General features: G+C 39.8%; 1 protein-coding gene across 5 annotated transcripts in view; it reads left to right on the forward strand.

The window, feature by feature from the left end:
- Positions 1 to 2,976: 2,976 nt before the first annotated feature.
- The window catches only part of fynb (FYN proto-oncogene, Src family tyrosine kinase b), a 64,446-nt gene continuing 39,634 nt past the window's right edge, over positions 2,977 to 27,788 (forward strand). For 4 of the 5 annotated variants that reach the window (XM_087297838.1, XM_087297839.1, XM_087297840.1 and 1 more), the window contains exons 1-2: positions 2,977 to 3,180; positions 17,528 to 17,585. The gene's annotated coding sequence lies outside the window, so the exon portion shown is untranslated. 5 annotated transcript variants of the gene reach the window in all.

A 27,788-nucleotide genomic window follows, 5' to 3' on the forward strand; every position in this document is an offset into this window, starting at 1 on the left:
GTGAAAGGTGAGTACATTTTTATTTTCTTGTCGGCTTAGTCCCTTTATTTAATCTGGGGTCACCACAGTGCAATGAACCGCCAACTTATCCAGCATATGTTTTACGCAGTGGATGCCCTTCCAGCTGCAACCCATCTCTGGGAAAGGAATCATTCATTTTCTTTTCATCCCTTCAATAATCAGGGGTCACCACAGTGGAATGACCCACCAACTAATCCAGCATTTGTTTTACGCAGCGAATGCTCTTTCAGCTGCAACCCACCTCTGGGAAACTAGGGTGAACTATCCCTTTAAATGTGTAGTTGTCAAAAATACAGTGTAGTGGTACCAAAGTCAAAATTCGGACCATTGGCTGAGCTGAGGCTGTAACTATGGGTGGTTCAAACCAAGTCTCAAAGGTGATGTTCAAATCTTGAACATTATAGCTAATATCGCCACCTTCTGGAGCAACACAGTACCTTTTTAAGGATTCTTCCAGAATGACATCCAATTATAACAAGCCTCCTGCCTTTTCAAATCTGAAATGTTGTTTACTGTGTATTTAATGGCGTAATAATCATCACATGGTTCTGCACATCACTTTAGCTCTGGAGAATTGTGTTGGTGCTGTCCGTTCTCTCAGTTCTCAGGAAGTTAACTGTTTGTATTTATGTTATGCGTTATGACAATTCGTTTGATTTACACATGCCACCAAGGCAACATCCGAGCTAAGGTAGATGAGGTTTCATGGGATCAGTGAGAATGATTTGTGAGTTGCCGTTGGCAAGCGCACATATACTACACATCTCTGCTCATGAAACACTAGCCAGAGTCCTCAGACTACAACTGGCATTTCAATTAGCGTGTGACAGCAGCTGCAGGCCTTCAGTCCGCATGACACTGAACCAGTGTTCTCAGACTCAAAGCCCTAATACAAACTGTAGGCTACACGAGCACAGGTGGACACTGAAGAGGTAATGCTTTGGAGAACTAGCACAGACACCGGTGAAGTAAAAACACCTTTATTATTAGCATATTAGCAAGCTTACAAATATTTGCAGGTTTTATTGCAAACCTCAGAGTCAACAGTTTTGTTTTCCCTGTGTGTGCGGTGACAATATATATACATACATATGCGCTCTCACCGGTCACTTTATTAGGTACACCTGTCCAACTGCTCGTTAATCAGCCAATCACATGGCAGCAGCTCACTGCATTTAGGCATGCAGACATGGTCAAGAGGATCTGCAGCAGACTTTGAACGTGGCATGGTTGTTGCTGCCAGACGGGCTGCTCTGAGTATTTCAGAAACTGCTGATCTACTGGGGAGATTTTCTTTGGGTCCATTAGTACCAATTGAGCATCAACGCCACAGCCTACCTGAGTATTGCTGCTGACCATGTCCATCCCTTTATGAGCACAGTGTCTCCATCTTCTGATGGCTACTTCCAGCAGGATAACGCAGCATGTCATAAAGCTCAACCATCTCAGACTGGTGAACATGACGATGAGTTCACTGTACTCAAATGGCCTCCACAGTCACCAGAGCTCAATCCAATAGAGCAGCTTTGGGACTTTTGTCTTAGAAACAAGACAAAACAATCTAAGTAAGAAAAGCATTATTGCAGTGTAGAAGCACAAAATCCTAACTATAAGCCTAAACTTGCCATAAACTGTACATTTATCCCTCAATTCTGATAGATGTTGATGCAGGAACGTGTCCTACTCTTTGAAATCACACTAACCCAATGTTTACTCGAGCTCAAATTTGAATTATTTTACAATTATTTATTGTTAGACTGTTCAAAGACAAAAAATACGGGAGTTTTCTGGGAGAAATAATAAAATGGGAGGGAGAGAGATGGTAACCAGTGGGCGGGGCTTTCCCCCTCTGATGACACGTACAACGGGAGAATGTCAATCAAAGTGTTTCTGCAGACTGTTTATATCAAGTCTGATTATAAACAATAGAGTTAACAATTGTTTTACTATTAGAGGCTGTTTATATTCACACTGTTTCCACACCACAATGGTTAAACCCCTTATAAAAGTATATTTTGGATAATATGTCCCCTTTAAATAGCCGCTTTGGCTGACTTGTGAAGTAAAATATGAGAATGGTCGACAGATGGAACCATTGAGCTGAGCTTATCTCTGTCATGAGTAATGATAGACTGCGTGTTCAACATCACACGCCAACCAATCTCCAGCTTTGTGGAACTAAATTAAATTAAAAAGGACAGAAGAATCAAGATTAATGAACTTAAAGGGATAGCTGACCCCCCAAAATAAAACTTCTGTCATAATTTATTCACCCAGGATAGCTTGTACTCAAAAGAAGATATTTTGAAGAATGGTGAAAACTGTAACCATTGACGTCCATATTTGTTTTTCCTACTATGGAAGTCAATGGTTACAGGCAATTTTAACAATTGTATTAGATATATTTATATTAGAAATGTCAATTAATTGTAAATGTAAATGTAAATTAATTTTTTAAGTGTAGAGTCTAAGAAAAGCTTATTTTCAAGAGTAAGACAGACAACAGCTGGCGACTGGTGTAAACAGCAAGTTAGAATGTTAAAACTCCCCTAAGTTTCTCTATTAATGCACAGACATGGTTGGACTTTGCATACTGTCTAATGGACGAATCATTCCTAACTTCTACTAGCAAACATGGAGCTTAAAATATGCCAAAACAACCTGCATTTGAATTGTGTTAATTTAATGACAGTTGGAATGTTATATGCCATTATTAAAATTGCTTAATATTTGAATTCCTTAACTTGAAGACAAACAAACACGATACAAACACGACAAATCTGAACGCAGAGCCGCGGACTCATGTGTCAGAGTCGCCCGGCGTGTTCAGACCCCCGCCTACTATCCTGTTTACAAACCTTAGGGCTGGGGTTGATTGACAGCTTCCTCAGCCAATGAAATGCTCGGGCTTGTTGTCGAATGTGATATACAGTAATTCCATTGGCCGGAGGAGCTGTCAATCAAACGCGCAGCGCCATTGAGTTTCATTGTGCTGCCGCTGCGCCATCACCAGCCAGCCGCTAGTAGCAGTGAATGATATCCCGTTGAAAACGCTGTTTACTTCGGTCGTCTGATACTCTTCATAGCACCGCGGAGATCTGTGTGAATCATTTGTGTACGATGGAAAACATCAGCAGAGGACTTTAAGAGATTATCCGGGTGAGTGTAGTGTTATTCTGGTGGTTTACACTGATTGCAGATGGAAGCGTGGCTCAGCATCCACTGCATTTCTATACATGCCCTCATTCTCCACTGATATAAACGTGTGTATTGATGAAGTCTGTGTGACGGGATTTGGCCTAATGGTGCTGCAGCTGTGGTGTTTGTTGTTGTATGCTGTGATTTCAGCAGACTGTAGTAGACAGTTAATGTTGCAGACGTGTTTAGATGTGTAGTTTGCTCAGTTATTCTGCTGTGTCTGCATAAAGCTCCTGCCCGCATCCTTCACTCTTCAGCAGCTCGATATGTGATGATGGGCGATTCCAGAACTGCATGATATACATTTAGTGTGCAAAAGCCATCATTTTAAGTCATTCAAAGATGGTTAGACATGTTACTTATTTTCATAGATTACGTTACATGCCATAACAATACAACATCTACATTAAAAAGTGTCTTAATTGAGGTAAAGTTAGTTTTATATTCGCACTTTAAGAATATCATTTCAGATTTGTTTGCTAATTTTAAATAGGTAAATATTAGCAGCCAACGACTAGCATTGTTCACTATCAATTAAACAGTGCTGCTAATGTTGTTTTAAATTCATATATATATATATGATTTTAGACTGAAAATCCGGACTTTTTACTTAATAATATAATTTCCAAAATTTATTGTTCGCTAATTTTAAATATTAGCAGCCAATGACTAGCAAAGCGCAACATTGTTCACATTGTTGTGTTGATGTCATATTACTGAATATCCAGTATACCATGGTGAACAAATTGAGTTAAAGTTGTTTTTTGTGTGTGCATATTTAGACTTTATCCTTGATATCTTTTCAGAATTGTATTGTTTGCTTTTTTAAATGTTAGGCGTAAACGACTAGCAAAGCGCAACATTGTTCACTGTCAATTAAACAGTGCTGTTAATGCTGTGTTGATGTCATATTACTGAATATCCAATTTACCATGTCGAACAAATTGAGTTGAAGTTGGTTTTATATTCACACATTCAGACTTTATACTTAATAGTATAGCTTCAGATTTTAAATAGGAAATTTAAATAGTTTCTAATTTTAAATAGGAAAAAATTAGCAGCCAATGACTAGCAAATCACAACATTGTTCACTGTCAATTAAACAGTGCTGCTAATGTTATTTTGAAGTCATATTTACATGATTTCAGACCAAATATTCAGTATGCCATGCTGAACAAATTGAGGTTTTTGCACATTTAGGCTTTTTTATTAGTAATATAATTTCAGAAAAGTATTGTTTGCTAATTCTAAATACTGTAAGATATTATTACCAGCCAATGACTGCGAAAATAGTCAATTAAGTAGTGCTAATGTTGTTTTAAAGCAGGGCTGCCCAAACCTTTTCCTATAAAGGGCCAAAAAGCAAACTTGATTGAGGGATTGCTATATAACTAAAACCATATATATTAAATTTGCCATGGGTAATTTTCTAATTGATTCAATAATATATAAAAAAAATAACTAGAAAGCATTGCTTTAAACCAAATTGACTAATGCAGTATCATTTTAAATGAACTTATCACTGTAAAACATGAACAATTTAGTTTATTACACAAGAACACACTGGTCAGGCTTACTTTGATTTGCTCACAGATGTTTTGTGCATCTGTAAAGTGACACTGTTTACATTTTAAAAGTCTGATTCATTTACAGTATTTTATTGAATCGTTTAATTTCAGTAGGCTTTTTTTGTTGCTCAGTCGTAAAACAGAGAAGCAAAAGGTTACGTTAAATTCGAAATGACGATCACTGTCAAAGGCATTCGCCCCAACCACCTCCCCATCATCCTCCCTCTCTTTTCAGCTGGGATGGTGGGCCAAATCAAAGGTCACCATGGGCCAACTTTAGCCCTACTTTGAGCATCTCAGTTTTAAAGTCATATTTACATGTGATTTCAGACATATTATCTAATATTCCATGCTGAAAAAAGTGAGGTAAAGTTGGTTTTATATTCAGACTTTCTGCTTAATGATGTAATTTCAGAAAAGAGTCCCTTTGCTAATTCTAAATAGTGAAATCATATTAGACTGTCAAAGCACAGCATTGTTCACAGACAGTTAAATAGTGCTAATGTTGTTTTGATTTACATGTGATTTCAGACCCAATATTAAAAGTAAACAATATAGGGAGCGTGTCACAAGTTGTCACTGAACGAATGTGCAAATATAAACCCAGCATTACCTCAGTATTTGTTTCAGCTTTTTAAAGTTGGTTAGAATTTTGATTATTTACAAAATAAGTTATTTTCATAGATCACAAGATGCCATAACCATACAATATTTACTGTAAATGTGTCTTTTTTTTTAATGTGCGAATTGGTGTATTTTTCACCGTGTGCATTGTCTAAACGAACTGTTGACTTTTCTTTTGGTGATTATTAAATTGATTTGTATTTATAAAGCTCAATGCTATAGTTCTACAACATTAAGTTGCTTGAAAATAACTATTTTCTTACAGTAATGTGTGTCTGTGTGAATTTTTTGTGAATTCTGTTGTTGAGGTGAATAGGGCTGGTTCATTTGGACTATAATCAAAATCTCAAATAATTAAACATTTTACCTCTCTTCTAAATATTTTATTTAAAATTGTCCTGCCCCAAAACAAGCAATTAATAAACTATAATTGCATATGTTGTGTTGTGAATGATCAAGTTGCGATATCAATGCTAAAACGATATATTGAGCCGCCCTATAGTGCGCCACTAGTCGCCATCTACTGGCAAAACCCAGAGTCACTGAAAAACGTTCTCGTCACACTGAACATGTATATGGAGTTCTGCAAACACACACAAGAAGCAAAGCCAATTTTGAGAAGTCATCGTTCTGTTGGGGTTTGGTTGCCCTATTGACCTCAGTCTTCACGTGTGTTGGAATCTTTTTGGCTCGAGATTTCCAGTCTCATTCAGTTCATTGACTTTTAGATGTTAAAAACAGCTTGTTATGGTGTTTGATGTTGTAAACTGATATTTTCATATTATATTAAACTACTTTTCATGTATATTCATGTTTGCAGAGTGAGTAGTTTGACCATTATCTGCCGCTTATTGTTTCTAGTCATTTCTCCCATTGGTGACTGAATCAGACGTTCTTGGACAATTACAAAAACGAGCGCACTCCCACATCGCAGAATAAGGTCAATACTGTATGTAAAACTATTGCTGGCTCAAAATGTCCTGAACAACCCTTGCTTAGAGTCTCTTTCAAGGCAGTTGGTGTAAGGATTCTCTGGAAGTACAGTATACAACTACATTATATCGCTCATGACTACGCTAATTGCCTTTCAATTCGACTGATCACTCTGGAACCACAGAATCAGTTTCAATATATCTCGACACTAGTGCATTGTGCTGTTTCTCTTTGATCGTAATATACTGGATGGTTAGAGACACTGAGATTCTAATGCATCTGATCTTTAAAAGAGGCTTGTGAACATCATGTGCTCATCACACACACATGAGCCAAAATGCCATGTAGGTGGTAGTCTCATTAGGCTTAAGGACATGTTTCTTCTTCATTTTAGAAAATAATAGCTCCGCTTGCTGTTAAATTTGATATTTGGAAGGAGAGTTTTTCACAATAACCAATATATGGACTTATCGCACAACACATGGACATGACCTCAATCATTTTTGATGATGCAATAGATATCGCCCGTACATAAACACCAATTCTAGCCAGATTTTAGCTGATTGTGCAACATCTCTATCTCTATTGGAGGTGTCAGGGTCAGTATGGGTAATAAAACACACGTCTGACAGCTGAAAATAGATCTGGGAGCAGATATCACAGCCTCTGTTACTCTTTACCTTGCACTTTATTGTTAAAATGATTAAATGAAATATTCTTCAGAATAAAATATGATGTGTTCTTTAGAAGAGTGTACACTCAGAAATAAAGGTACAGGAGCTGTCTCTAGGGCAGAACCTTTTCAAAAGGTACATGTTTGTCCATAATTGTACCCTAAAAGGTACTTTTTAGGAACATTGGGGTACTAATATGCACCTTTGATGTACCATTGTTGACTCTTTGGGTGCAAATATGAACCTTCCTTGTGCAAAGGATCATGAGTTCCTGAAGTGTCGCCTTCATTTGGTAGAGCCCTTTGAAGTGGCCAGTTTTGAGCACTTTGGTTTGGAATGACACTTTAATATGGCGCACACTTTTATGTTTGCTCTGAAGTGCCCTTGGCAGGCTAAATATTCTGTTTGGACCGCACTGATAATGTGAGATAAACTGTGGGCTGTTGGTCCCCAAGTTCCAAACTGTATGTTTTTCCTTAAATCATTGAGGAACATTAGGACACATTTCTCAGAACATTAGGGCTAGAGTTAGAATTTGTTTGGTTTCAGCTACCTAAATCAGCTTCATAAAGACAGGCTTCAGAATCACACCCCAAAACGGGGAGTGAAATCACTGTTTTAGCTGTATGACTGCACCATCTCTTGAGTTTTGCTATATCTGCACGGATGACACAAGAAGTTCAGAAGTGTAGCGTGGACTTCTGTAATGTCAAGTGTTTCTGATTAACTCATGAATGTCTTAAGAGGACAAACAATGCCTTGGCCCATTATATCATGCATCCTAATAGATTATTGTGGGAATTTAAACTCCAAAGTCATATATGCCAAAGTATGGGGTTCTGCTGGGCCATCTGAGCAACAGTGGCAAATATAGGGGGTGGAAATGTGCGTACACCTCTTCCCACGCAAGTTGACGGGAGAATGTGTTCACTTTTAGTAAGCTGTTTGTATGCAAATATTCTGAGCCTTAGAATCATCCTGATTGAGTTATTGGAAAGTAATGCACACCCAAGGTGCTGATGTTGTTTTCTATTCATGCAGTGGCCTGTTTTGATTAGTCGTTGCTTTGATTCCTTCTTATCCGTCATAATCAGGACTGGATACAGTTATGAAGCAACTCCCATAAACCCTCCCTATCATGTACACTCCATATGGAAAAAATGATCACACACACACACACACACACACACACACACACACACACACACACACACACACACTATATTTCTCTGTCTTTGGCTTTGTCTCTCTTTCTTTCCCTGGAGAAGTTAGTCAGTAGGAATTATTTAAAGGAGTGGTTAACTAAATAATCAGCAGCAGCTGTCTGTAAGCACATTCCACCAGTCGTCCTCCAGGTTCTTTTACTGAGAAATACTTTAATGTGCTGTTTTGTTCAAGTCATCATCATTTGCTTGTTGCTGTATTTGTCAGGGATGAAGCGTTTCTTCGGTATTTGCTGCCTGCTGAAATCATCAAAACCATTATAAGGAAATTAAGTCAGATTCTCCTTAACCACAGAAGCGGCTCCCGGCTTCATATTCCTGTGTGTTGCTAACCCGTCATTCAGAGGCTTCTTTAGCATCGCATTAATAAATGAACCCAATAATTGGTGCGTTATTAGATAGAGAAATGGACATAGATAGATAGACAGACAGATAGATAGTTAGACAGATTGATAGAAAGATAAACTGATAGATGATGAATGGATGGAAGGACAAACGGATAGATAGATAGATAGATAGATAGATAGATAGATAGATAGATAGATAGATGGACGGACGTTGTTTTCACATGTCAGAACACTGTTAAACTGGTTGTAATTGCTTTAATGGAGTTTCCCTCTCTTGTTTTGAAAGTGGAGCTCACATTATCATCTGCATTCTTATCCAATCATCATCAGTAATGTGGTCATCATCATCGGTTATGTTCCCCTTTCCCCCCTCCCGCAACACACACACACCAGAGTGGGTCATATGGGTGAAAGGAAGTAAAGGCTGTGAGTATACAGCAGGCTGAATATAAAAACACAGGGCTGCATTTTAATGCCATTAACAGTAACAGCGCTGTAACATGGGAGACAGTCATGTGTTAGATCACTCATTACTGAAAAAAGTAACTCCATTTGTAACAGACTTTATTTATAACCAGGGCCGGCGCGTCCATAGAGGCGACCGCCTAGGGCGGCAGTATAGAGAGGGCGGCATCCGCGACACCTCACTTACCACCCGTGTCCTCAGTTATGTCCGCGGCACCTCCCTCAACACACGCATCCTCAGATATATTCGCACATAGACGCAAGAATAGAGAGGGCGGCGTCAGCGACACCTCCATCAGCACTCGCGTGTCCTCAGTTATATCCGCGCATAGAGCGGCAGAATAGAGAGCGCGGTGTCCACGACACCTCCCTCCCTCCCTCCCTCAGCAACCGCGCATCCTCAGTTATACCCGCGCATAGAGCGGCAGAATAGAGGTCCGCGACACGTCACTTCATTTTCATAACCGGTCACTTTCGTTTTCACATTGGGGTTGAGGGCGGCGTGATCGTCCTCTGCCTAGAGCGGCAGTTCAGCTTGCTCCCGCCCTGTTTATAACACAGCTATTCCCATCAGTGCATCCCAGACACCAGCATAATCCTGATTACTGAATCACTGTTGGACATTAATATAAGCTTTATGATTTTCAGGAGTATTGCAGCTAATTGTATACATGATATTATTCCTTATTGTCAGATTGTCAGTCAGTAGAGATCTTACTACTAGTAATTAGAAAACTTTTGACATCTCCTCAGTCAGATATCCAGAAACTACGTCACTCTCTGAGTGGGTGAAGAACTCTCCAGACAAAGTGGTTTCATTGTGAAATGGCGTTCTCAGTAATGTGACGTGTATTCAGAACGGTTGTGCTCTCCTCACCTAATCCCCCAGGATTTGTTTGGATTAAACTTATTGTGCACAAATGCTAATTTTTAGGAGATGAAGTGAATGTAATGGGTATTCTTGTTTTCTCTTCCTGCATCTGTGTAAAGTCTAGAGTGGGTCAGACTGTGTTTCAGCTCAGCTGATCCCCCCTCCCTTTGCTGAGGTCATCGCATATCATCACAGCCCACACTGCTCTGCTTTTCCCCTGCGTAGGGAGCTTATGCCTGCTCCTTCAGAGACGACATCAACCAGTCCATAGAGGCACTCCACAATTGGCCACTTTGTTAGCACTTTACTCGAGTATGCAGATGCCAAACTTGCCCAGCGTATATTAAGCCTACTGTCCCACTGACCTTATTTAACCCTTGTGCAGTGTTCAGACTGACTCCCCTTTGGTTCTGTTGGTGGCTGTTTTCGCCCCATTGACTTTCATTATAATCACATTTTTTTGATCGCAAAGCTCTGACGCCATATTTTTATGCACTCAAAAAAATTTTTGTTGGTTCAAATTAATTAAAATGAGCTGAAACAACACAATTCTTGAGATTTTATTGGGACAACTTAATTTTTTATGTTTGATCCACATAAATTTAAGTGTTAAGTTAATATTCGTTGGGACAAGATGAATGAGTTGTGTGGAACGCTGCGTTTTTTACAGTGTGTGTTTTTGATTGTTGGTGGTTTTCCCTGTTGGAAAGAGGTAGAACTTGAGTGTATTGTTGAGTTTTTTTAAATATTCAAAGCACTTTCCCAAAATTTGTGCCAAAATAAAGTTTGTCTCCACAATCGTTCCATTTGCTGAAGGTAAAGTTAAGGCCAAATTAAAACTCTATACTGTGTAGGCTGTATTTAATCTGTCGTGGTGTTTCTGGAAGTAAATTGTGTAATAAATCATGACTTCATTTTCTGAGAAAGATGAGTTTAAAATAGCACCAAGGCTGTTCCTGTTTTAGGTAATTTCCTGTGAAATTCTCGAGCATTGCATGTTCTATGGATTGGATGTATTGAGTATGACAACATAACTCAGAGACTTTATTTATGCTCAATTTGTTATGTAAAAATAGATATAGCTACTAAGGATGCAACATGTATTGATATTGAGACACGAAAGTTTAGTTTCAAAAAACGTAATTGTACCACTTAGGCATGGGCCGATATAAGACTCTGATGGAATGATAACCATGAATAAATGTATCACGGTTTCACAATATTGTGATTACTGCTGTAAAATATATATTTTAATGTCTGGGTGAAAAACAAACAACTTTTTTCTTTTGATCACTTATTTTGAAAAAAACATTTAAACATGTAAACATGTCAGACTAAATAATTCAAACAAATCATTGACTTCTGCTGTCTATATTAGTTTTAAACACACAGATTGTTTTTACAAATGAAAAAAGGCATCTTTAGAGATCTTTTCTGCTGGAGCTGTTGTTGTATGTAAATAAAAAATGTACACATAGCTTAGGAACAGTAGCAGAAAATGTTTGCGGTTTTAAAACCTTGACTTTCCCAAACTGCGGTATACCTTAAAAACGGTTATCATCCCATGCCTAGTGCTACTGTAAGTAATAATATCCACCTAATTTTTAATTTTGTATCCTACTCAATCTCGAATGTATCTTCCAGACTTTACCTCTACTAGGGATGTCCAGACCTGATCAGGTGATCGGAAATCAGGCTCGATCACGTAGCTTCAGACTTGATTGTAATCAAACGGATCGGTTCAGTAATGGATCATGACCGGTTATAATGTTCTGACGTCATTTATCTCACATGCGCTGTAGAAAACTATGGCGAGGGAGGAGACCGTGAACAATTAAAGCGCATAAACTCTGCACAATTCACTGTTGAAGTTAAAGACTGAGCTAGTTTGTTTTGGTACTCTTCAATCAAAGTCCTTCTCTGTTGACATTAGTTTGTTCCTTCAGCACAATATTCTTAGCCGCGCCTCTCTTACCGTTAGTTTGCTACTAGGGAATAATGCTCGAAAAGAAAGCCCTGACACAATATTCATATCGAGTCTCCTCAGCTTCTGGTTTGTGTTGACGTTTTGTTGGTTTGTTCTTTGAGAAGCAAATTTCTAATCCTGAATCCCCACCATGGCTTTCTGTGCTGCATTGTTTAGTACACACAGCTGAAGGGCCGTTTAGGGGTGTTTCTTGTGTCTGGATTAAATTAGAGAGCTCTGGGCTGACTGATATCCCACATGTCTTGATGAGAAGCTTAGCCTACTGAATTGAAAATACTCAAATTGAGACAGACTTTTGCCTCTCTGTCCTCAGCGATATGGTGCGCCATCGTAAGAGAGTCTGTGCTGGCGTTTGCGGCGCATCATGATTGCCGTCTAGGGAGCAGACTTACTGAAGGAATTCAATTAGCTGGAACAGTTTACTTCCTCACAGTCCCCAGGGCCAAAGCTGAATCACACAAACACAGCCACGCTCTGTCTGTCTTCACTGTACACAACTGCTGTAGTGCGTATGAGTGCAAAGCATTGGCTCATCGTAGGCTTTAATTGAATGTTTGTAGATTAACACTTTATCTATATTGATGGCTCAGCAGTAACAGAGCACATTTCAGATGCATTCAGTTTTAAGAGGACAGCACAGCCATGGTGGAAAGCTCAAAGACGTCTTTATTAGCTATGTTTCCATCCACATATTAGTATGCGCATTATGGAATATCACATAAAAATGTCAACATGCGCATATAAGACATGCGCGCACACTGAGTAATGCTGTGTTCACAGCAGACGCGCAAATAAATCACGCTATTTGTCTATTAAATAGACGAGTGAACATGGAGTTTACTCGCTTCATTCGCTCGTCAATATATCATATAATATCGTTATATTATGTATACCACAGCAGAATGAACCATCAACTATTCCAGCATATGTTTTACACAGTGGATGCTCATTCACACACACTACAGCCAGTGTAGTTGATCAGTTCCCCTATAGCACATGTGTTTGGACTGTGGGGGAACCGGAGCACCCGGAGGAAAGTGTACCGTGTCTTTAATGACCTGAAATGCTCTTTCTGTTGGGCTCAGCCATGTCAAGTGTTTACATTGTTCAGACCCAAACGAAAGACAACAGGCCTCTGGAGGATCTCTGTGAATAATTCATGCAGTGGAGCTGTTTTAGATCATTCATACATACAAGTGTGTGTGTGTGTGTGTGTGTGTGTGTGTGTGTGTGTGTGTGTGTGTGTGTGTGTGTGTGTGTGTGTGTGTGTGTGTGTGTGTGTATTTGCAGGCAACAGTGCAGCTTTGTGTCTTCAACAGTGAAAATCCCACCAGTCAGTAAATTACATTCGCTTGAATGTGAGACGCTGCCCTCTTACTGACATATAATGCATCTGTGTGTGTGTGAGAGAGAGAGTGAATGCTAAAAGCTGAATGCATGACACCCTCAGGACTGCATCTTCACGAGAACTCCACATGATGAGAGAGAGAGAAAAAAAATGGAGGATGGAAAAGCAGAGTGATGCATGATGGGAGTTCACTAGAGCGAGTCTGACCTGGGGTGCATTTCCGAAAACCATCATTAGCCACATAAGGTCGCAAGTTCTGTCTTTACAAACATTGTTAGTTGTTTGGTGTTTCCCAAATCCATACTTCCAACCGTTAGGGCTGGGGGATTCAACCTAAATTCAAAATCTCGATTAATTTTACATTTTAACTCAATTACAATTAATGGGGGATTTATTTATTTATTTATTCATTCATTCATTCATTCATTCATTCATTCATTCATTCATTCATTTATTTATTTATTTATTTATTTATTTATTTATTTATTTATTTATTCATTTATTTGTTTATTTATTCATTTATTTATTTCATTAATTTTATTTGTATTTTTTTAACTTAACAGTTCACTGACAGGATTTGTATAGAGCCAATCTAGGGCCATATATATACTTGCAAAATTAAATAAAGTTAACAAAAAATAAAGTATTGAGCAAAAAAACAAATAAACATGCAAATCCCCAAAAATCGCAAAACGAAAATAAATTTTTTTAGTAATAAAATTAATTTTGCTAACAAAAATAAAGTAACTTTAAATAAAAAATAAGCAGTGCAAAAAAAAAAATATATATATATATACACATTATTATACATATACATTTTTGTAGTATTGCCTTTACAAAACCTATCCAGTCGATTGCAAATACTGATTTTGATTTGCATTTTAGTCAACCGTGCAAATCAAACGCATCGCTGTGTGAACTGTTCGCTCCAGTCTCAAAAAAATTTGTGTGATCCACCAGCCAAAATCATGTCTCCTGCACCCAAAGCGAACCTCCGCAAACACAGTTATGATGACGCATTCGCCTCGCGCACTTAAGCAAACTTGCGGACACGTTGAGTATAAGCCAGGCTTTACAGCCCAGCAGGTTTCCTCCCCTTGTCTGGCTGATCCGTGACTAAAACACTATAATGTGATCCAAACCGTGTGCTTGGTGATCCGCTACAGCACTACTATTATGATGATGACGGTTTTTTCTTTTTTTAAATATCATTATCTGTGTTTTATTTTGAGCTGAAACTTCACACACACACTCTCTAGAGACAGCCGAGACTTATTTTAGATCTTGTCAAATTGGCGTAGTATGACTACAGTATGGGGTGGACGCATGATAAAGGACATTAGATGAGTTAAAAAGCATCCGTAGTGCAAGTTAAATGCATATGTGCAGGAACAGGCCTGGTGTAGCAGCATATGAAGAAGCTTTTCCCTTCTGCGGGCCGTGTGCAGTGAGCACTTCCTGCAGTTTGTGTCCTAGTTGTTCTAAAAATACAGCCGAACCCTCAATTAAAGATTCCCCTCAGCCTGCTCCACGCTTACTGTCTGGCTGGAGATCTCTGAGATGGAGGAGTAGTAAAGGGTCGGTCCACACATGGATGATCATTCTGTAATTGTTTCAGACCGTTTTGACTAGTGGATGGTTACAGGTTTTTTAAGCCTTCTTCAAAATATCTTCTTTTGTCTTCAACAGAATAAATAGACAGTGTGGAAGCACAGGAGGGAGAGTGAATAGAGAGTGAATGTGACTGTTTAAAGCGTGCTGCTTTTCACATGTATTTGAGGAATGTTTTGAATGTAATGGTGTTTAGTGTTGAAGCACTGCATCAACTGGTTTGTGGAGATATTAAGCGGCTATGGTAACTCGTTATTTACTCTTCAGTGTAGTGTGAATGAGGATTGTTATTCAGCTGTACAGATCTTCATGTCAGAGCTGGTCATTTTGGTCAATTCCCGCTTATAGCATGTTTCATCATCAGCGCTGTGTGTGTGTGTGTGTGTGTGTGTGTGACATTATCCTCTCTGCATCAAGTCATTAATGACCTCAAGCATTATTCTGCGCTTACTAACATTCATTATTTCCTCATCTTCCTCATCATCTTCTTCTTCTTCATCTTGTTTGTCTTCATCCATGTCTTCATCATCTTCTTAGTCTTTCTCATCATCGTCTTCTTTGTCTTCATCTTCTTCGTCTTCTTCATCATCTTCTTAGTCTTTCTCATCATCGTCTTCTTTGTCTTCATCTTCTTCGTCTTCTTCATCATCTTCTTAGTTTTTCTCATCTTCATCTTCTTTGTCTTCATCTTCTTCGTCTTCTTCATCATCTTCTTAGTTTTTCTCATCTTCATCTTCATCTTCTCTTCATCTTCTTCATCTTCTTCATCATCTTCTTAGTCTTTCCCATTGTCTTCATCCTCATCTTCGTCTTCATCTTCTTTGTCGTATTCTTCATCAACTTAGTCCTCCTCATCATCATTGTTTTCTTCGTCTTCATCTTCATCATCCTCATCTTCCTCATCTTCATCTTCATCGTCTTTCATTCTCATCTTTATCGTCTTCATCTTCTTCTTCATCATCTTCTTTATCTTTGTCTTCATCATCTTCATCTTTGCCTTCTTCATCGTCTTTTTCTTCTACTTCTTTTTCTTTTTCCTCATTGTCTTATTAGTATTTGCCTTCTTCTTTGTCTTCATTTTTGTCTACGTCTTGATTTTCTTCTTTGTCTTTTTCTTCATCTACCTCTTCTTCTTCTTCTTCATCGTCTTCATTTCTTTGTCGTCTTCCTCATCATCATCTCCATCTATTTCCTTGTCATTGTCTGCTTCACAGTACTGCTTTAGTCTTGATATCTCGTATGCTGTTGTAATATCTGTAAGCATGGTGAAGTACAGTTTTTTTGCCTGTAGTGTAAAACCAATTAAGAAAATGGGTTTGTCCTAAAAACGGCTCTCCTTGGAGGTTGATTTTATTTCCGTCATCTTTTTTTTCTTCTTCTTTGTGAGGGCACTGATGTACTGAAACGATCTGAATCTGAAACGCAGCTAACTCAGAAACAGCAGACCTTATTATCCATTTAACACTACAGTGAACACGCCGTGTGAGCTGACTCCAGTGCAGTGTAGCGTGATCTTGATTACAGCCGGCCCGATCTCACCAGGAAACGTGTTTTACGTACGAATTCGTACAAATTGAGTTGTACTGGATTGTACGATTTTATAAGGAGGCGTGGCACCTAACCCCACCCCTAACCCCAGCCATCACTGGGTGATGAGCAAATCGTACTAAACTGTAGGAATTAGATCGTACGAATTCATACAAATTAACCGCTAAATCAGAAAGTTAGGAATTGCCGTGAGATTGCGTTGTTACAGCACATATCTTAATACTCGTCTGGACAGAATAAGCAGTTGAGGATGTAGAGGATGGCATTTTCACATCTCTGTGTATCTCCACAGCAGAAGTCCTCATAGTTCTGTACCACAAATACATATTGAGTATTCCTGTTTGCTCAAGTTTGAAAAGAAAAACTTCCTCGTAGTGTTTATATATGAATAATTAAACAATTATGGCAATTATGGACGTCATGGTGGCTCAGTGGTCAGATCTGTTTCCTCGCAGCAAGAAGGTCTCTGATTTGAGTCTCGGCTGGGTCAGTTGGTGTTTCTGTGTGGAGTTTGCATGTTCTCCCCGTGTTTGCGTGGGTTTCCTCTGGTTTCCCCCACAGTCCAAACACATGGTGGAACTGATCAACTAAATTGGACATAGTGTATGAGTGTGTATGGGTGTTTACCAGTACTGGGTTGCAGCTGGAAGGGCATCCGCTGTGTAAAACATATGCTGGAATAGTTGGCGGTTCATTCCGCTGTGGCGACCCCTGATTAATAAAGGGACTGAGCCGCAAAGAAAATGAATGACTGAACTAATGACACCTTACTGTAGAGTGTGACCGATGCGTTCTCACATTGTGGAACTGAAAATGCTTCTTCAACAAAAGCAGTGGACGTATATTGTATATTGTTCAAGCAAAAGTGGTTGAGTCGGGCTTCATTTGTTTTGCGAGGGCTCAGACTTTGCCTTGTGATGTAACCCGTCCCTGTAAACAGCAGCTAATACCATTGAGTGCAGAGATGGAGGAGCGCTGATTGTGATTAAACCGTCCCCGAGTGATTGAATTCAGCTTTTTGTCACAAGCGCCTCATAATCCAGGTTAAACCTGTTTCATCACATTAGCAATGCTCCAGTAATCAGTGTTTCTCTTTCTGTTTCTCTCAGGATTCTCTTGCAAATGCAATGTGGAGAGTATAAGGACCCTGCTGGACTTTAAATAAAGGTGAGCATCAACAGAATTAAATGGCCAACAGTCACACATTGAGATGGAAAGCTTGTCTTTTGTTTACAGTAAGAATACCTGATGAACATTCAACCTGAAATAATGGTTTTACTTGTTGCTGTTGCTCTTATTAAGTACTTTGCTCACAGTAAACACTTTTCAGGTCATGTATAACTGTTTTTATTATTTGGCGAAATGCTACTGAAGGTAAATTTGCTTTTGTCAAAGATAAATGACACAGACACACAAGAAATACTAATATAATATAACCGCACAGACAGAAATAATGGCTTGTTCCTTTATGACATATGTTGGCTGATACGAGTGTACTAAAGTGTGCCGCATGCCTGCTTTTAAGTGATGCTCCCAGCTGTTAGATCGCCCCCTGGGGGCTGGCTGCAGTACAAGTCATAAAGTCCGCCGCCTCCGTGTTAATGAACGAGACTTGAGCCCAAATAAAAAAATTAATTACACAGTCTCGAAAGATGGTTTTGGTCAGTTAAGGCACTGGTTATCATGCTGATATAGGTGCAGATCTTCAGTTTGTAAATGCAATACATTTTCATCTGTATTTTACAAATTTAAAAGCTTTAAAAACCAATCAAACAAGCACTCTTTCACTCTATTAAGGTGAAGCGTCACAATCACTCAACAGTATGGTTCAGCTATAATTCCACTCCAGTTTCCTGAAGCTAAACTGATGCTGATATTGTCATTGCAGATCCTGTGATGTGACTATTGCCAATGATCGCATATATCAGTGATATTGATGCTGAAATAATATATTGTGCAGCCCTACAAAACACCTTTAGAATGGGAAATATTGTTATCATGTCATCACTTGTACATGGGATAGTGTGTAGACTGACTCACGTCTGGAGTGCAATACCTAGTTCCACCACTGGGTGTTAATCTTAAATACTGCACCTTTAAGAACATCCTCAACAGCGCTCAAATATTTGTGGATAATGTATGTTTTTAAAAGCCTAGCAGTAAAGCGTTGAGTCATAAACGATGCGTAGCGCAAGATTCGTGATTGGTGAGCTTGATAGTGCTGACGACTGTAGGCGGGGCTCATTGGAGCTCCAGATGGAGACTGTTGTTTTACGTTTACCTTATGATTACAGGTGTTGCACGTCTGCCGGTTCCCACCTCTGAATGAGCGAGTTTGAGGTGGACATTAACGTGGTGTTCAGAAAAAACAAAACACTAGCAAAGAAACTCGGCACAGAGGAACATGAACACCTGCTACCAGTTAGTGTTTCGGAAGTGTTATTGCAGAGCAACACAAACAGCAGCAGAAGAATAAATGCACAACTATGCAGGCGCTGTGGGTCATGGCGATCACTCGACACAGAATTATAAACCAGCCTTAATAGTGAAGCTGCTTACTACTGTCCTTTGCTCCCTGTTTCTCTCTCTCTCTCTCTCTCTCTCTTTCTTGTGTAAGCGTTTGGTCAGCGTTTTAAGCTGAGGGCCTGCTGTGTAGCTGCACATCAAAGATGTATGCAGTGAGCATCTCAGCGGGCCGGACACTCCTACTGCATAGTAAAGAGACGCTTGCGTTAGTCGTGCCTTTGATGAGTGTTTTCTGCTGTAATGATTCGCACAAGTCTGAAAGAGTAGTGTACAGTCTAGAGCAGTGTTTCTCAACCACATTCCTGGAGGAGAACCAACCTTTTCACATTTTCCATGTCTCCTACACCAAACACACCTAAAAAGAAGATGAATGAATGAACAAATCATCCTGTTTCCAGACTTTAGACTGGTAATGTGCACTTAAACTCTCACATATGAGCTTAAAACAAAGACAGAAGTATAAAGTTTTGCTTTAACTGAAGATCTGACGGCTGCTAATGTAGGCATGTTGGTCTCTGCTGTTTGACTTCCGCTGGCTGTGTGGGTTTGACACCAGCTCCTGTGCATGCAGCACCCTGTTAACTCATACCTTCCGCCAAAGCCACCTACATGAGTGCCCACCTTAAAATATCACAGACGCTCCTGCAGCCCACACACTCTCTGAGGAACTGCACTTTAGGCTGTGTGTTTGAGTAACTAAGAGTGAAACCTGCAAGCTCTGAGCTGTGATGTCTCCAAACCTGTGCTGTCTCTAAAGTTACAGCATTAAATTATAGTTGGTGTATGTATGTATGCATGTATGTGAGGCTGCTATTGCAGAATACAGCTGACGGCTGAACACCTCTCGCACTCTAAATGAAGACCTACAAATCCCAGGCATGCATGAACTTTTAAATGAGTTTTTTTTGTATATGGGAAGAACAGTGTAGTGACATTATAGAGAGAGCCTGCATGATTAACTCTTAAGTGCTGTTTAAACATAAAGATCATTAAGATCATTGTTATTGTAAGACAAATGTAGATCACACTTTATTCTGAGGTCTGTTTGTTGAATTTAGGTTACATTGCATCTACATACCAACTAATTCTCATTAGATTATTAGATAGAGCGCCATCTGCTGTTCAAAACTAGCCTAGAGCGCCATCTGCTGTTCAAAACTAGCCTAGAGCGCCATCTGCTGTTCAAAACTAGTCTAGAGCGTCGTGTCCGGTTCAAAACTAGCCTAGAGCACCGTCTGCTGTTCAAAACTAGCCTAGAACGTCGTCTGCTGTCAGAAACTAGTCTAGAGCGCCATCTGCTGTTCAAAACTAGCCTAGAGCGCCATCTGCTGTTCAAAACTAGTCTAGAGCGTCGTGTCCGGTTCAAAACTAGCCTAGAGCACCGTCTGCTGTTCAAAACTAGCCTAGAACGTCGTCTGCTGTCAGAAACTAGTCTAGAGCGCCATCTGCTGTTCAAAACTAGCCTAGAGCGCCATCTGCTGTTCAAAACTAGTCTAGAGCGTCGTCTCCTGTTCAAAACTAGCCTAGAGCGCCGTCTGCTGTTCAAAACTAGCCTAGAGCGTCGTCTGCTGTCAGAAACTAGCCTAGAGCGCCATCTGCTGTTCAAAACTAGCCTAGAGCGTCGTCTGCTGTCAGAAACTAGCCTAGAGCGCCATCTGCTGTTCAAAACTAGCCTAGAGCGTCGTCTGCTGTCAGAAACTAGTCTAGAGCGTCGTCTCCTGTTCAAATCTAGCCTAGAGTGCCATTTCCTGTTCAAAACTGGTCTAGAGCATCGTCTGCTGTTAAAAACTAACCTAGAGCGCCATCTGCTGTTCAAAACTAGCCTAGAGCGTCGTCTGCTGTCAGAAACTAGTCTAGAGCGCCATCTGCTTTTCAAAACTAGTCTAGAGCATCGTCTCCTGTTCAAATCTAGCCTAGAGCATCGTCTCCTGTTTAAAACTAGCCTAGAGCGTCGTCTCCTGTTCAAAACTAGCCTAGAGCACCATCTGCTGTTAAAGACTAGCCTAAAGTGTCATCTGCTGCCGAAAACTAGCCTAGAGCACCATCTGCTGTTGAAAACTAGCCCACTAATTATCTGCGTGCCTCTGTCATGGTTCACTAATTGTTGTACATGTATTAGTTTTGATGTAAAGTCACTTTCTGCCATCTCTCTACTCTAAAATAAAAGCAGCACCCAAATTGAATTCAAACCTCCAGAAACAGCATTATTAAGCGTGTCTAACCGCTGCACCAGCAGAGCAACTCTTGCGTTGACCTCCATCTTTCATTTGTCAGATCAGTGGTTGGTGGTGGTAAACATCAGTGAGAGTGTGTGTGCGTGATCTACTGTAGTCTCTCAGAGGCTATTTCTGTTGTTAATTGTGAATTCACCCGCTGAGCAGCTGACTTGAGCCATTCATGTGTTTGTGGGTAGTCATGCATTGTGGTCAAGTCAAAAAAAAGCTGTGGAAGAGTGAGATGTTTCAGCAGTCATCAGCGGTGTTAATGCCGCTGCACAGATCTGTTAGATAGGAACAGTGCTCTCCACTGATTTTAAAAGTAATGAAGTGATGCCCCAACACAATACTAGAAGCTAAAGTCCTTGGGAAATCAACATTTTGTTAGCGCACATTGTTATTCCTTGAGGTGAACAATTGATCTGTGCAAGTTACTTCACTGAAGAGAAAACGTGTGCTTCTGCAGGTCTGTGCTCCTCTGTTGACGTCAGTTTGACAGCTTTTGCCTCAAATATTCTTAGCCACGCCCCTCTTATCGTTAGGGAATGGAATGATGCGCAAAAAAACCCCGGCCACTTCTCAATCCGTTTCTGTTGAATGCACATCAACACACTGAAAATAAGTTTCAGCAACTACTGGTTTGCCCAGACTTTAAATGTGCAGTAAGTTTGACACCCAGTGGTTGGACTAGGTATTGCACTCCTGGTTCAAAACACACAAGCGCAGGTTGCCAGATTGATGACACCAGCAAAGGCTGATTTTAGATCGTCTGCTAACTAAAAGCATCGGCACACGATAGAAGGAATATTCTCCATATTAAAAGGAGTTTTTGTCCTGACCAACAGCTGAGATTAATATATTATAAACAGCTTCTGTTTCTCACAGCTGAACAACAGAAAACTGACAGTGATCAGCTCAGGTACAGCTCATGTGCTTTATTCTGTGTTAAATGCTAATAATGCGAGTTTGACTCGATATTTATTGCCGTACTACTGACAGCAGCAGCAGATAGTTCAGCTCAGATCTGGAGAATAAAATAAAGCGTCTGAAACTGAACTTCAGAACTGAGACTCAGAGCAAACCAACACATATCAGTGATTCAGCATCTATATTTAATTATGTTAAAGAGCTTTAATATGTGTTCATTCGATTATAAAGCTCAGAATTGTGCTGGAGTGCAGCTGAATGGCTGTGTTAACATTTCTGTCCTGTTTCGTCTGGTGCAAACTGCTCATCACTGTGTATCTCGTCATGTAGCATGTTGTTAGGACACGGGGTTACAATGTGACTTGCTCACCTAATGTTCACACTCATAATATTAATATTATTTGCTAATTAATAACCTCATGTGGAACTCTGAATCTGCATCTCATTTCAGAGTCTGCTACTGTCCACCAGAGGTCGCATTTCAGTCACGGACACACACTCTGAGAGCCTTCCTGACTGAATGAATGAAATACGCTGTTTTCCACCATCTGGCAACCCGAAGTGCTGAACTATAATTGGCTAAACTGGCACTGGGTGGGTTAAATGACCAAAACGAAGACAGACACTCCAGCACGTAACGCACATGTTGCAACAAATGGTTTCCCTAAACGGTTAACTTATTGAGTGTTACAGTGTTGTAATTTGCATAATACACGCCCCAAACCAACTCCATATAAGGGCTTTCCCCAAATCAGCATTTTTATTCAGGGAAGATTAGAAGACCAATGATGAACGAACGCATCGATTTGTGCATACGCATAGTTAGTGAATGAGACCCAATGGTTAAATGTCTGCACATAAATGTTTCACATTAAAGTTTTGTGTTATGTCAGCAGTGCTAAGATGGTGTGTTTTAACATGTGCATTTGCAGATGTGTCACAAAAAAAGCATGCAACTTTAATGCATCGACCACACATGCAGATGCACAAGCACAGTGAAGGGTCTTGTTTTCTGAGAAGCTCTTCTTGGTCTGATGTTGAGATTAAACAAAGGAAGTTTATGGTTCAGGGTCACACCTTACTTTTTTTTTTTAAGTAGTGTGGTCTGTAGAAAAAAACATACTTGTGAATCATCAGAATGAACAAAAGTGCTTTGTACATGCGGTTGAAGATGTTATAAACAATATCTTATTACAAAACGTCTGTTATTTTAACTCAAAGCGAAGACAAGGTTGATCAAAACATTGACCTGCCTACTGGTTCTGCATGCAGACTTGGTAAAGCTTGACCTGGTTTTATTTTATTTGGCATCTTGATTGATGGGTACATGGCCTGGTTCTGAAATTGGCACTTGTGTGACTTAAAAACAAGTATTTAAGTAAAAGCAAGTACAAATCAAATATTGTTTTTTGAAAACATTGACAGAGTAATTTTAGAGTATTTCTATACAAGCCTCCACTAAAAAACTAGAAGGGGTTTCGCTAATTTGCTCAAAACACTTTTTTTTCCATGGCAAGGTTGACATTTGCATGCAAAAGATTAAGTCACTGCGTCCCAAACGACTCAAAACCATGCAAAATATAATCATTAAAACGCATGCAATTTGTACACATGCACAATGACCATACAGATTCTCTTCTCCTCTATTAGGCCTGGGATTGTGGGAGCATTTCTGATTGAACTGGCTCCAAATATCAAAAAGAAAAGTTGAGTTGGAGGAGCGAGAAGAAGCTCTTTGGAAGAGCAGATGCTAAAGACAGTTCTGGAGGTAATAATACCACTGTGATGACTGTGCTGAGACATTTCAGGATGACCAAAACAATAATTCAGGTGGTTTACACAGTGGCCGCTCCGCTGTGCTTCAAATTGTGCTTCAATTCTGTCCAAAGCGACCTACAACTGAGGAGGCATTCAGCGATTCAACAAGAGGCAATACACACAAGAGCTGCTGATTAGTGCTGTCAGGGAATTTAGTGCTACAGGAGGTTGTGAGGAAATTATTTTCTGCATCTTGGCGTCTCCATTAAAAGTGCAGTATGTAGATTGACACCCAGTGGCTGAACTAGGTACTGCAGTCCAAATTCGAAACGCTTTTTCACCTGCGTTTTTCCTCTTTTTCATGCAGTTTGTAGTGTACATCACATATTTTGAGGCAGCCTTTAAGATTGAAATGAAATACACTGTGTTTACTAATGTTTTAGAAGAGTTAAAAACTGACATACAGCTCCTTTTTTACGTGATATTTCCAAACGTGCATTAGAATAGGTGGATGGAAACACAGCTGGTGAGTCTGAGTGACTGAACTCTGATATAAGCCGTCATCTCTGGCCTCTGTTAGCGTGTTCAGTTTAGTGGCTCGGTGACTGAGATGTGTGCAGACGCTGCTCGTGTCCACTTCAAGCATTGTTTTGTTCATGTTACAAAGCCATAACATGTTGAGTTGATCCATTGTGAACTGATTAAATTGAGTTGATAACACCATTAAAACATTGTCTTAACCCTCATGTCTTTAAGGAGGGATTTTAAAACACTTTAAGAAGATTTATAGCCCTACACCAGGGGTCACCAATCCTGGTCCTGGAGGGCCAGTGTCCCTGCAGGGTTTAGCTCCAACTTGCCTCAACACACCTGCCTGGATGTTTCAAGTATTCCAAGTAAGAGCTTGATTAGCTTGTTCAGGTGTGTTTGATTCGGGTTGGAGCTAAAATCTGCAGGACACCGGCCCTCCAGGAACAAGTTTGGTGACCACTGCCCTACACAGAGCACGTTAATGTATTCTGTTCACACTGTTGCATAACAAATGTTATAACAGCATCAGTGTAATGAAGAGTGTGTTGTAAATGTGTGTTTCCATCACATACACACTCGATGAGAGGGATAGACCGCTCTCTCACACTGTCGATATTGTGCCATATTGAGAAACGGTCTCCTAGCAACTGTGCAGGTTTATCTCATGGCTCTCTGTTTCTGACTGGCAGTTGTGTCACTGGAAATTCCCTTCACACACACACACACACACACACACACACACACACACACACACACACAGTCATTGTTCAGTTGAAATACAATGTGTGTGTGTGGTCCAGGTATTCCCACATTCCCTATAAGGACAGTAAAACCTGAACTTATTGATTGTTATTGATGATGGTGGATCTCAGCTGTAAGAGCAGCAGATAGTAACTGGTCCTCTAGCTGATGATGTGTAAGAGTGTCAGAAGGTGGATTTCTCTGCTGGATCATCTGCTGATCTGCATCCCAATCATCACCAATACTGCAGAAGACCTACTGGAACCAGCATGGACCAAGATTCACACAGAAATTAGTCAAGTCTGGTGAAGGAGACATCATGGTTTGGGGTTCATTCAGTATGGAGAGATCTGCAGAGTGGATGATCAACATCAACAGCCTGAGGTATCAAGACATCTGTGCTGCCCATTACATTACAAACCACAGGAGAGGGACAATTCTCCAGCAGGATAGCGCTCCTGCTCATACTTCAGCCTCCACATCAAAGATCCTGACAGCAGAGAGTGCTCCAGGATTGGCCAGCCCAGTCACCAGACATCAACATTATTGAGCATGATGAAGAAGGAGGTGTTGAAGATCAACACAAAGACTCTTGATGAACTCAGAAGGCTTTCTTTGCCTTTCCAGACGACTTTATTAATTAGTGATGAGGCATTAAGGCATGATCAGATTTATTGAGCTCAAATAAGCAAAATCTACAGGCCTTTGCCTTTCATAGAGACACTTCTGACACCAAATCATCAGCTAGAAGTCCAGATATTATTTGCTGAATCTGTTCAACATCATTTGGGAAATACTGGAAAAGTAAACACATTCACAGGGTCCGAATAATTTTGACTTTTACTGTCAAAAACACGTGTTAGCCAGATTCAGCTAATTGCTAGTAGTTGACGAAGTTACATACAGTCTAGATGAATGTCAAAAAGAGACATTTAAACATAAGCTCTCAGCTCATTGTGTTGTAGAGCCGAACAGTCCTCTGCCGACTATTTTTACCACCCTCATTACTCTTTCTGACTGATGAATGGTCGACTTTAATGCTCTGACATTTTGCTCTCTTAAGGAGAAACGCCTCTGATGGAAAGTTAGTGTGGTTGAGTTGCTGCTTTGTCATTGTCATACTCAGGTTGACCACATCCTCTGGAACACGCTCACAATCAGCAGCACTGCAAACAACAGGGCTAGTGTTGCAGCGGCACAGAACACTGATCACTGATCACTGCGCCCACTTCTACTTTCACCAGATCTGACTGCAGAAGTGACACACTGGACAGCAGTAATGGGAGCATTTACCCAGGTGTTTGCTTAGGTTGATAGATTGTTTATATGAGTTGCTTTGGTAACACTTTACTTGAAGTGGTGTTCATGACACCTTTATAATCATGTTTGACACATGAATGAGATGATATGCTTGCTTATGACGGCTGTCAATCACTGTCAGTCGTGACATTTTAAATGCAAAGATGACGTTGTTTATACTAAGTTGTCACAACAAACGAATTGTTAACATAAACGACCAGTTTTTGTCTTTGTCACGTAAACTTGTCATAAATGTGTCATAAACATGATTATCACCGGCCACTTTATTAGGTACACCTGATTTGTTGACAAATGGGTTGCAGATTCATTGCTTGGCAATTCACAGGTGCTTCACTGTCCAGAGACGTCTGTTTCTTACTCATTTTGCTGCTTGTGGGTTAAATTTGGGCACCCAAGTGATTGAGATACAAGCGAGAAAATACTGTATTTTTTTAAAAATAAAGGGAATTTTCAAAATTAAATCTCAGATAATAAATAAAACCAAAATATTTAATGATTTCTTGTGCGTCCTGGTTCTAAATGTTCCATTGGATAGTGTGTATGGACTGTCCTGTCCTGTCCTGTTTGTATGAATTGCTTGCTTAAACTTTTTATACGATAAGATCAAATGTGCATAATCTACGATGTAAACGCTTCTTTATTCGCAAAGTTTTATATGATAAGGTCAAATGTGCATAAACTACGATGTAAACGCTGCTTTATTCACAAACGTTTTATATGATAAGATCAAATATGCATAAACTATTATGCAAACGCTGCTTTATTCGCAAACCTTTTATACGATTGGATCAAATGTGCATAAATTTTAAATGCAAAGATGACGTTGTTTGTACTAAGTTGTCACAACAAACGAATTGTTAACATAAACGACCAGTTTTTGTCTGTCACGTAAACTTGTCATAAATCTGTCATAAACATGATTATCACCGGCCACTTTATTAGGTACACCTGATTTGTTGACATGGGTTGCAGATTCATTGCTTGGCAGTTCACAGGTGCTTCACTGTCCAGAGACGTCTGTTTCTTACTCATTTTGCTGCTTGTGGGTTAAATTTGGGCACCCAAGTGATTGAGATACAAGCGAGAAAATACTGTAATTTTTTAAAAATAAAGGGAATTTTCTAAATTAAATCTCAGATAATCAATAAAACCAAAATAATTAATGATTTCTTGTGCATCCTGGTTCTAAATGTTCCATTGGATAGTGTGTATGGACTGTCCTGTCGCAAAATCACCAATCACCAGCACTGATAGAGGGTCACACTATTAGCCACGCCCACATACATCGAGGCAGCCTTCATGGCAAGTGAAATATGCTGTCTGGTCGGAATGTAATTGGGTAAACTGCTAG

This window comes from Danio rerio, chromosome 20, assembly GCF_052040795.2.
Source record: "Danio rerio strain M-AB ecotype USA chromosome 20, GRCz13ab, whole genome shotgun sequence".
NCBI lineage: Eukaryota > Metazoa > Chordata > Actinopteri > Cypriniformes > Danionidae > Danio > Danio rerio.